This window comes from Diadema antillarum, unplaced genomic scaffold (genome assembly GCF_040938485.1).
Source record: "Diadema antillarum isolate AM-2024a unplaced genomic scaffold, OU_Dant_1.0 seq00000039_RagTag, whole genome shotgun sequence".
NCBI lineage: Eukaryota > Metazoa > Echinodermata > Echinoidea > Diadematoida > Diadematidae > Diadema > Diadema antillarum.
The window spans coordinates 331,290-342,973 of NW_027271151.1; the positions used below are offsets into that span (position 1 = coordinate 331,290).

At 36.4% G+C, this 11,684-nt stretch overlaps 1 pseudogene; it reads left to right on the top strand.

The window, feature by feature from the left end:
* The window catches only part of LOC139725405 (uncharacterized), a 41,980-nt pseudogene extending 40,540 nt beyond the window's left edge, over window positions 1-1,440 (top strand).
* Window positions 1,441-11,684: the final 10,244 nt, after the last annotated feature.

Genomic DNA, 11,684 nt, shown 5'->3' on the forward strand with positions numbered 1-11,684 from the left:
ATCCCTATTTTCTGTCCCTTGTGCTCTGTGTAGTTAAGTAGCCGTGAGTTGTATTATCACTGCTCTGTTCTGTATTTTCTTGACAAGTTTTCTTTCTGATTTATTTTGCTTTTTTGCTTTTTTGCTCATCACTTCAGTGATCCCTCAAATTTATATCCAAGTTGATTTCTATCCCTTGGTTTTGTGTCCAGTTTATTATAGCTTCTTACCACACGAGCAATGAAAATTAAGGGGTTTCAGGGTCCTAGGGATAAATACTGTACTAGGGGTTTCCATTGCTCAGTTGCTAACAGCACTAATCTAACAATCCTGAGGTCTCAGGTTTGGATCCCCAGAGTCCCATATCTGTTGTATTTTTCCCCTCATTTTCATCCAAGTTTAAAACATATGTGATAGATTGGGATGAAACTTGCTGAGGGCTTATTCGTGACGTTCTCCATACAGTCTTAACTTGTTTCATTGATGTGTTTTAATAGCATTATTTTTTTATTGCCTTTTCTCTCCTTGCTCTTCTTCTTTACAGCTGAGATGTATTATGGGCCAATCCCTGCGTACAAGCGAAGGAAAACCAATCAGAAGTGAAGAATGGATCTGAAATAGAAAGACTGGTCTAAAAGTTGTAACCATAAAATAGTGACTATTTCTTAAGTGTTAATGTTATGTGTCTAATTCAGTTTAGAGCATTGGTGTTTATCAGGAGACATTTTCAGGAAAATATGCATTCATGCAGATGAAAATCAACAACTTGTATTGCTGCACTCTAGCAAGCTACAGTGACTTATATTGCAAGTCTCTTTACATCTGATGTGGTTAGATGTAAACTGCCCATCACAAAAAAATTCTGATGAAACTCTACCCCCCCCCCCCCCCATTTCTTTGCAAAGGAAAGAAAGTCTTGTTAGGTATGGCACTGGAGAAACAATAGTCCAAACATAGTGGGGAAGAGTCATACACTTACAAATGTACCACTGTACTAACCCTTAATACACATGTCATGTTAGCATTGCTAAAAACAAGCTCAAAGTGGTCACTGATAGTGACACCTTTTTCCTCGACAGTTTTGATAAACAGTAAACATGAAGATACATGGGACAGGAGAAAATCTTTCAGCTGATACAAAAACTCAGTATGCATGTTTTCACAGAGCTAGGAGTATCTCCATGAGTCACCTTTACTTGTTAATTAACATGTGTATGGTAGGAGGATGATTTTAAATTGACTGCTAATGTTGTGAGCTCATGGAGGTTATTGGTCTTTGAATTGATCTCCCTTTATTTAGGGAAACCTTTGGAATTGTAAGGCAAGTTCAGCTATGAGTCTGGTAAATAAACCTCTACTGGCCGACATGTATGATCAGCTGCAGTTTGAGCCTTTCACAGCAACCCATTCTGAGCATACAGACAATCCATTTTTAACAGTAAACTCTTTCCTTATCAACAATTGCCCATTTTAAATCATCATGAAGGTCAAGAGGAATTTAGTTGAGTTTTCCCACACTTCAGTTTGAATTGAGGCTTCAGAAAGTCAGTAACAGCTGATCATGCAGCACAAGTCAAGGAGCATAACAAACACTGGGTGATTTCAAGTTCGGTGCTAGTGCTAGTGCTAGTGCTATCTCAGCACTAGCACCGGCGATAAAACCGAACTTGAAATCACGTTGGTGTTGGGAGTTGACCTCAAAATTATGACGTATTTCTAGTTGCTAGTGCTGGGCTCGGTGTTGAATGTTGTCTGCTGAACCGAACTCGGCCGTTTGTGTTAGCGATTTACGTGCTTTTTCCCCATTGACTAACACTAGCCCCTAGGGATTATCATTTTCGTAATTTCAAGTTCAGTGCTGGTGTTAGCATTGCTGTGCAGACCCGCATTCACTCCTATAATAGATGCCCGTTTTACGTGCAAAGCCTATTCTAATACAGCAGTTGCCCACGTAACGTACATGAGCACTGCAGACGTGGCTACATAAATTTGAGCCTGGGAGCAAGATTAAGATAGTTGTGTTTTTAGGAAGGGATGAAATTTGAGGCATTTTGATTTGTTTTCCTCATTATGAGTCTAAAACTAAGCAGTCATGGCTGCATCTTTTAATATTTAACTGTAATCACGCACAATAATTTTTTTCGTCACACAATTCCCGTGGACTGCGCAGTGGTGCTATGCTAGCACAGCGGTGTTGGGATCGATAATTTTGATCGGTATCGCTTCGTTAATAATCTGACCGTCAATGTTGGAGCTCGATTTAACGCAGTTATTTGGGAGCTAGCACTAGCACTAGCACCGAACTTGAAATCACCCACTTGCATCGAATATACATGTATGCATTTTGCACAATCACACTCATGGTTGCAATGTACTGACATACAAAATATTGCTTTTTAGATGTGACACTGCAGAGCATAAAATTACATTGTTGAACAGTCTTGTTATCATAGTTTATGTGTTTATCAATGGGAGCTATCAAATCATGTTGACATAGGTAATTTGTTGGCTTGTTGTTGAAGTTCCCTAAGAGTCTTTTTATATAAAAGGCATCCTCTATTTGCATGCATTACTCAGTATGGCAAAGGGGACATTCTCATTGACATGAATAAGGACAGTTTTCAATACAGTGCACTCCCGTTATAACGAAATGCTCGGGACCGGCAGTTTTCTTTCGTTATAACGAAATTTCGTTATAACCGAACAAATACAATATATAACGAAAACAAGGAACCACGTATATATATCCTATTATGTTTGCTTAATACTCATCAAACACTGGAAAGCTATGTGAAATGTGATGGGATAACTGTATTACAATAATAAATGCAAGTTCCCCTCAGAAACTGTGCGTGACACTAGGAGCGAACACACAGTGGTGTGAAGCGTTCACCCATGCAGAGACGCTATAAATGCATGTTCCACTACGTATTTTCGAAAGCAATTCGCATTTCGTTATAATGGAGCACATTTCTTTTGTTTTTCTTTGTCTGTGGCGCTCGGAAAAGACTTCGTTATAACAGAAATTTCGCTATAACCGTGTTCGCTATAAGCGAATTTTGTACCATAGACTTTAATGGTGATAATTTTGGGACCAGAAGATTTACTTCGTTATAACGAAATTTCGTTATAACCGTGTTCGTTCTAACGGGAGTGCACTGTACACTCAAATGAAATAGTTGCTAAATAGGATTCAATCTGTGACATTTAAAAAATTCCTGATACTTTCTGTGAAAGAGTAATGGCTTGTGTTTAGTAGAGGACATCTGACAGCAACCCTCCCTTTACGTGTACAAATGCCATACAGTATCTGGTATATTCCATAGAAAGACTGATTTTCAACGCACTGAATGAAATGTATGATAATTTTGTTATCTGCAAGAGAGAGCAGTGATATTTGAATTTTGTATTCTGTGAATGAAATTATCATCGTTTATTAAAGTCAGAATTGTGTTTTCCTTCATCACCTTGAAAATTGTGTAGTATTAATGGAAATTATTTGATATGCTTTTTGTTTTCTGTAATTCCTCGTGCTTGGAAATATCGATGTTTTTTTTTTTCATGCCTCCACCACTAAGTGTTGCCAGAGGCATTATGTTTTCGAGTTGTCCATCCGCAATCAATTTTGTGGACAGCATAACTTAAGACCCATTTGATGTATCCAAATGAAACTTGACATAGGTAATATGTATGAGTGGACAAAGTTGTGCCTATCAAGTCTTGAGTGCACATGCTTAAGATCAAAGGTCAAGGTCAAATTCTTAAGATTTCACTATTTCCCCCATATCTATGTAGTGACTGAAACTTTGTAGTATATACATGTACATGTATTAAAAGATTATGATTCCCTATGGAAAGGGTTTGGCCATGGGATCAAAGGTTGAGTGAAAGTGCTTAAATTTCACTTTTTCTTCACATCTCAGAAATGACTCAAGGTATCTTCATGAAACTTAGTACATATACATTTACTGCATGGAAATTGTTGAATCATGGAGTCAAAGGTCAAGGTCAGGTTGAAATGCTAAACTTATACGATTTAGTGCTGAAATTACACTTTTTTCCCATACACTGAAGATCACTCAATGCATGTACTCGATCAAACTAGGTATATACAAACATTAATGCATAGTGATTCCGTAGGGGAAAGATTTGAGCCATGTGGTCAAAGGTCAAGCAAAGATGTTAAACTGTCACAATTATGTCCCATATTTGGAAAATAGCTCAAAGTAGGCCTATACTGTGAAAATTGGATGTTACCCGTTAAAGATAATTTGAAAAAAGTTGTGGGCCATAGGGTCAAAGGTCAAGTGAAAATGCTCAAATTCTTGAATACTTGCCCTCTGAAACAATATAGCCATCCATCTAAATGGAACCTAATTCAAGGAATGTAAACACTCAAAACATTGAAATGACATGTTTGAAAGTTTGACACAACCACAAATGTGGTTGTACCAAACTTTCAAACATGTCATTTCAATTTGTTGCCAATCATATAAAACTGTTGTATCTCATTGTCAAGATATACTCTATGCCGATTAGGAGAACCATGTGATATGGTGGAGGCATACCAGTCGCCATAAGAACATTTCTGTTTTGTCATATACTGTATCAGTCATGTAGGCGAGATTAGCATTGCTGTGATCACAGTGGAAGAAGACCAAATTGGTAATAACAGAGTTACTGTTATGTTGGGATCTGTATCTCCCAAGTAGCCAACTTATCAGAAGTTGTCTTTCAGCTTTGAATGGATTTTATTCCTCTATTGCAATGACTATGAATGGAATGAGAAAATCTGAAATCCAGCAATGGTTGTGGCATGTCACGTTTTATAATTAATTTCAGTCATGGCACTGTATGAATGCGACAAATTACACCGAATATTTAGTGTTAAAGCATTGTGATTACATTACATGCTTTACAAGTTCAACAAAACAAAGAATGTCAGCATCCAAGGATGCCAACATTTTATTGTATGGTCAACATACACAAGCAGGTGTCTCTTAAAAGTTACAGTAGTGGTAAAATCACAGCTGATGGGATATTCCCTACCTGTTGCCATACTTAGGAACTGCCATTATCACAAGTGCTTTATAAAACAGGGCCCAGGTCTTTCACACTTTGAAGATGTTGACAGACAACCTGACACAAGATATCTTAGTGGCCTTCAGGGGCAATATCTGTAGTGAGTATGAGTACCCTGTTTTTCTTTTTTCTTTTTTTTTTTTAAATACAGTTCAGGTTTATGTAGGTGTCCCAGACATGCTGCACACACATGATCTTGGTGCAGACAGTATGTCATATTTTGTGATGAAAATTTGCTTAAATGGGAGTGAGAGCAGTGTAAATATTGCCCTCTGGACAATAATTTCAGTAATACCAGTATGGTTGTGCATTATTGAAAATCAAACTTAATTGCTCTGTTGATTGTTAAGTTCAATGCAGAGATATTATAATTTTTATTTGATGCAGGTCACAGTGAAGAAAAACATCATAGACTCATTGTCTCTGATCATTTATGCTAATCATTTTTAGTCACATCACTTCAGCCAAAAATTCTTACCTGTATGAGTGCAAAGCCCTACTCACAAAGTCCATTTTTTAAACAATATATACACAGTACATAACAGTAGAATTAAAGCATAGCAGTAATTCTTTGACTACATGAGTGGATGGTTTCCTACAAGTGTTAGCACAATGGTAACGGCAAGAGTTGAGCATTGGTTTCTTACATGATTTGAATTTGAGTGATGTACAATTTAGTGACTTTCAGAAGGGAATGAACATGCAAATATCATTCTAAACTGACCTGACATATCCACTTTTTCAAATTCACATTTTCATGTGAGTTGTGGTTACAACCAGGGAGGCTCACCTCTCTGTTACAACCAATCTTGTGAATTGAAACAGGATGAAGTTGATATGTGTCTAAAATCCTGAATGGCATAAATGTAGATTTGATTTGTGTATACATGTACATTAGTAAATTTGGTAAAATTTGGATGCTTTTATTAAATGGGTCAATCCATGTCAAATCATCCAGTGCTTGTCACCCGACCCCCTCCGATTTTCTTTAAAATCGCACCAAATGTTCCCCAAAGTGTCTGACAGAAAATCCCAAAATATTTTGCCCCAAGGTCAATTGGTTGCTAAGATACAGCCTCACATAGCAACCAATGCGCATTCCAAAATATTAGTTAAAAGAAAATTATGCATTTTTGATTGATTGTGGTAGCATGGATATTCATGCAAAAGTGTTCATTATCTGGAAATTGAGAGAACTTTACAGTCTTTGCAAGAAAAACTGACTGTGACGCGGAATTGACTTTTCGTTAACGTGCACGAGGTCACCGAAAATGGTGTTAAATGTTAATTTTGACAATTTTAATGCATATTTAGAGGCTAATATCTTCCGCATTTCATCACCTTAGGTTCTAAAATATTATGCTGTTGAAGGCTTTGACTTGCTCAGTAATTTTGAAAAAAATCAGCGGATTCGTGCCCACAGTTTTTATGGAGAGCGCCCTCAAAGTTGACAAAAATGAAAAATGTGCCAAATTCAAGGTCACGGATCACCCTTCGTCCCACCTAGGAATGACATCAATTTTTGTGTATTGATAGACATTTACCTATATTATCTTGGGTTACCAAAGAAATTTTGCTACCGAAATGTTCAATGGTATATTTACCCCACTGAAAATGGTCGTAAACGGCCAAATTCCCATGAAATATCACATATTGGGTTTAGAGGACATTTCAAATGTCCATGCTTTCAAGATGAAAAGCCCTAGCCCTGTGATATTTGCTGTAGGGATAGTCTGTTATACATATTCTAGTAATATATACCACAAAACACTTGTATTACATAATAATGACCTTGAAATTTAACCCAAACTTTGATAAAAACAATTAGTCGTTCCATTTTCCTCATTGCACTGCATGTAATATGTGCTTTGAAAGACTTTTCACAGAGCAATATTTCAAGAATTATGAAAGCTGACAGCCTACCATATTAAGGTTCTAAACTATTTGTGCTCTTCTTTCAGATTTAGTGTCAATTTGATCATGAATGTTATATCCTTGACCTTGAAGTGCTTCTAAAAATAGCTGTAAATTTGTTAACTACAAATTACACACACGAGAGGTGTTTTATGGCATAACATACTAGTGATTCTTTCACAGACACAAAAGTTTTTATGGTGTAAATGTTTTATACTGGAATAAATCTATAGGTTCTTGCAAGATATGTTACAATTAATTACTTTGTTCTGACAATGGCCCTGAATTTATGACCTTCAAAATCAGGAGAAATGCCTATTCCTGCCCATAAAGACCTGTATTTAAGTACATAATAATAGTTGATATTATGGACATTGCGCCCAACACATAAGATTCTTATTCTAGCCTGTGAAACGCACATTAAAAGCACTGACAGTCTTCTTTTTGGGGGGATTTGTTCTGTAACTTATGACAACTTCCAAAATAATTTCCATTCTTATGTATTTTCTTGTTTTTGGAAAATTTGTTATGTATTTCTTTGTTTTTTATTTTCTACAGCATTTGTGTTTTTTTTTTAATTGGAAATTGTCACAGCCCACTTTATCTACCATAATTTGAACAGAATTAATCAATCAAAGTGATAGGTAGTAAAAATGGTCAAGTTTTTATGAGTTTCACCACACAGCACTGTTTTCCATAGGAAATGCACACAAAATCACAAAATATTACTGTCCCCTTTCGTGATTGAAATTGAGGGTCATTGTCAGAACAAAGTAATTTATTGTAACATACTTGCAAGCACGTATAGATTAATTCCAGTATAAAACATTTACACTATAAAAAGCTTTTGTGTTTGTGAAAGAATCACAAGTATGTCATGCCATAAAATACCTGTCATGTGTGTAATTTGTAGTTAACAAATTTACAGCTATTTTTAGAAGCACTTCAAGGTCAAGGGTATAACATTCATGATCAAATTGACACTAAATCTGAAAGAAGAGCACAAATAGTTTAGAACTTTAATATGGTAGGCTGTCAGCTTTCATAATTCTTGAAAGATTGCTCTGTGAAAAGTCTTTCAAAACACATATTACATGCAGTGCAATGAGGAAAATGGAGCGACTAATTGTTTATATCAAAGTTTGGGTTAAATTTCAAGGTCATTATCATGTAATAAAAGTGTTTTGTGGTATATATTACTAAAAAATGTGTAACAGACTACCCCTACAGCAAATATCACAGGGCTAGGGCTTTTCATTTTGAAAGCATGGACATTTGAAATGTCCTCTAAACCCAATATGTGATATTTCATGGGAATTTGGCCATTTACGACCATTTTCAGTGGGGTAAATATACCATTGAACATTTCGGTAGCAAAATTTCTTTGGTAACCCAAGATAATATAGGTAAATGTCTATCAATACACAAAAATTGATGCCATTCCTAGGTGGGACGAAGGGTGATCCGTGACCTTGAATTTGGCACATTTTTCATTTTTGTCAACTTTGAGGGCGCTCTCCGTAAAAACTGTGCGCACGAATCCGCTGATTTTTTTCAAAATTACTGAGCAAGTCAAAGCCTTCAATAGCATAATATTTTAGAACCTAAGGTGATGAAATGTGGAAGATATTAGCCTCTAAATATGCATTAAAATTTTCAAAATTAACATTCAACACCATTTTTGGTGACCTCGTGCACGTTAACGAAAAGTCAATTTCGCGTCACAGTCAGTTTTTCTTGCAAAGACTATAAAGTTCTCTCAATTTCCAGATAATGAACACTTTTGCATGAATATCCATGCTACCACAATCAATCAAAAATGCATAATTTTCTTTTAACTAATATTTTGGAATGCGCATTGGTTGCTATGGGAGGCTGTATCTTAGCAACGAATTGGCCTTGGGGCAAAATATTTTGGGATTTTCCGTCAGACACTTTGGGGAACATTTGGTGCAATTTTAAAGAAAATCGGAGGGGGTCGGGTGACAACTTTTCTGAAAATTGGATGATTTGACGTGGATTGACCCACATGCAAGGATTTTGCTAGAATGAAAATATTAGGTGGTATGCACAAAGCAAGAGTTTGTTGCCATCAGGAGTACCAATTCACACTCTCCAAACACTTTTGCTTGTAACAGAGGCTGAAAATGAAAATGCCTACACTATTGTACACTCGTACACTCGTGAAATTCATACTTGGGAATGCCTATTGGAAGCCAGCAAATGATAACAGCACTTGTCTATGACAAATTCACTTAGACAGACCTAATGTACATGTATTAATGCATTAGTTGTCGTGTTACTGTTCTTGAGACAATTTTGCATGTACGAGTAGAAAAAGAGCTGTAAAGCTGTCTCCAGTCTGTATGGCAAACCTTTTGCGATAAAAGTTCCAGTGTTTTGAAAATGCAGACCATCACCTGGTCTTGATGAATTACACTGTATTTTATACATATGCATCTCTGAAATGTCAAATCAAATCCTTATTTGGGTGACTTGTGTAAAGATGAAGGTAAAATACAAGTGTATGATTATGCAATTTAAATCTGATTAGCCTTGATAGCAGACACTTGGTTGCGAAGCCCAAGTTACACAATTTATCTCAAAGCTGACACAGATTAAACTGTAAGCCAGTTTTGAAATGTTAAAGGAAGTCTCAGATATTTTGTGTGTAAATACATAATTTACTAAATGTAGGTGCAAAGACACTTGTAAATATGCATACATGAAAAAGGTTTTGATATGACTATATATTTAGTTTGGACAAATTTGAGTAGCGATGTACCCGTAGTATGGCTGCTTAAAAGTGGTGGTTACATCACTACAGGCTGATGCAAAAGTTGCTAGAAGTTTAAACAATAATAATAATCAGCATTCATTGTCCCTGTACTTGTCAGAAGGCAGTTCTGTCCTTAAATGGTTATACTATATATGCCATGAAAACAGTTTGGGACTTACAAATTGACTCCATTATTGCACACCGTTATGAAGGTGTGAAAATGAGATGATGGAAGTACATACGCTCTTTTTAGAACATGTACAGTGATTTTGGGGGGCATCACTGAACACATATACGTGTCAATAGTATTAAACTACAAAATTGTCATATATGTGTGTAGTCTTTCTCTGTGTGTTCCTTGTTTATAGAAGCTTTCCTTCTGTCTGAGTCCACTTTTGTGAGGAAGTATGCATATGTAGTTGTGAAGCTTTATTTCTATCCAACTGTGTTTTGTCAAAAAATGTAGTACAATACTGGTTATTTTGAGTAATTACACTCACTTTATTTAGTTGTGCATTATGTCATCAGATATTTGTGCTGTGATTCGTTTTGTATGATTTTGGAAATAAAATTGTTTTTATGGAGAGAAATTGTTTTTATGGAAGTATTACATTTTTGTTCTGCTTCTGAAGCTAGTGCATAACAAACAGTGTGTTATGACACACTACATAAATCAGTCAACATAATGTACATTGTATGCAGTTGTACTGGAAGGAGAAGAAAGAGAAAGAATGATGTTAAAGAGTAACCCTAAATAACTCGGGCTGTTTTGAAACTGTGTACAGTACCTTCTTAAAGTGTGATAACCTAGATGTCATATAATAATCCATTTCGTGTTGTGGATAAAATGTACAGTCGACCCTGCTTAAGTTGATCTTGCATGGAATAATCGCCTATGTTTGGTTTGTTTTTTAAGATTTTCATCCCTCATAACTCAAATTTTTCTAAGTTGAAGCTACTTCTTCAGATCAAATAGATTCGACTTTGGTGAGGTTGACTATATGCTTTTTTAAAGGCATACAATCGTGGCGAGTGGTTTGTGCAGCACAGAGACGAACGCAACACACTGCTTCCCCCATTCTGTTTCAAATGTAGTAACCCCGAATGAGAATAGCGCTGGCTCAATGGGTCAGCAAACAACACTCTAGACTACAAGAGTTCTGTGCTACAAATCTCTTGACCCAAAATGGCTGTCCGAGCGAGTCACGAGAGCTTCCAAATGGACGCACATTCTCAGTGCACATGCGCATGAAGAGAAGCCAAAAGAGCCACGCGTCTTCTGGCCTCTCTCCTCCAATCACCGCAGCTGGCGGTTACAATGTTTGTGTATGATGTGTACACACACACGTGTCTCAGTGGCAGCATTGTCCCACACGTTTATGGATATAGCACCGAGTCTGGCATTGCGCAATTGCATGCACAAACTTCAGTTGTTTGGAGTTTACGTACCATTAGGGATTAGGCACTTTTTCTCCATACCTTGAAAATTACTCAGTGCATAAACTTATGAAAGGGTCAAAGTCAAGTTAAAGTTCTTAAGTCCCCAAATACATGCTCTCCTATTCATCCAATTAAACACAGGTCAAGGAAGGTGAACATTCAATACATTTGTGACAAACATGTCATTTTAATATTTTGCCAATTTTGTGAAAATATAATCACACATTGTCCACATGTACTATAGACCTATTAAAGGAATCATGCATTATGGCGGAGGCATACCAGTCGCCATAGCAACATTTCTAGTTCCATTTTGATATATGGTGAAAATGCAATCAGATGTGCCATGTTTGTATAGCTCATCATATAATCTAAAATGCAACGTAGTCATATGTATTGAAATTTTGTATCTATAATTGTAACTGAGCAAGTATGCTAATTTTGTCTTAATTCTGAATTTGCGAGCATTTTGATTATGTCAGGGCAGAAA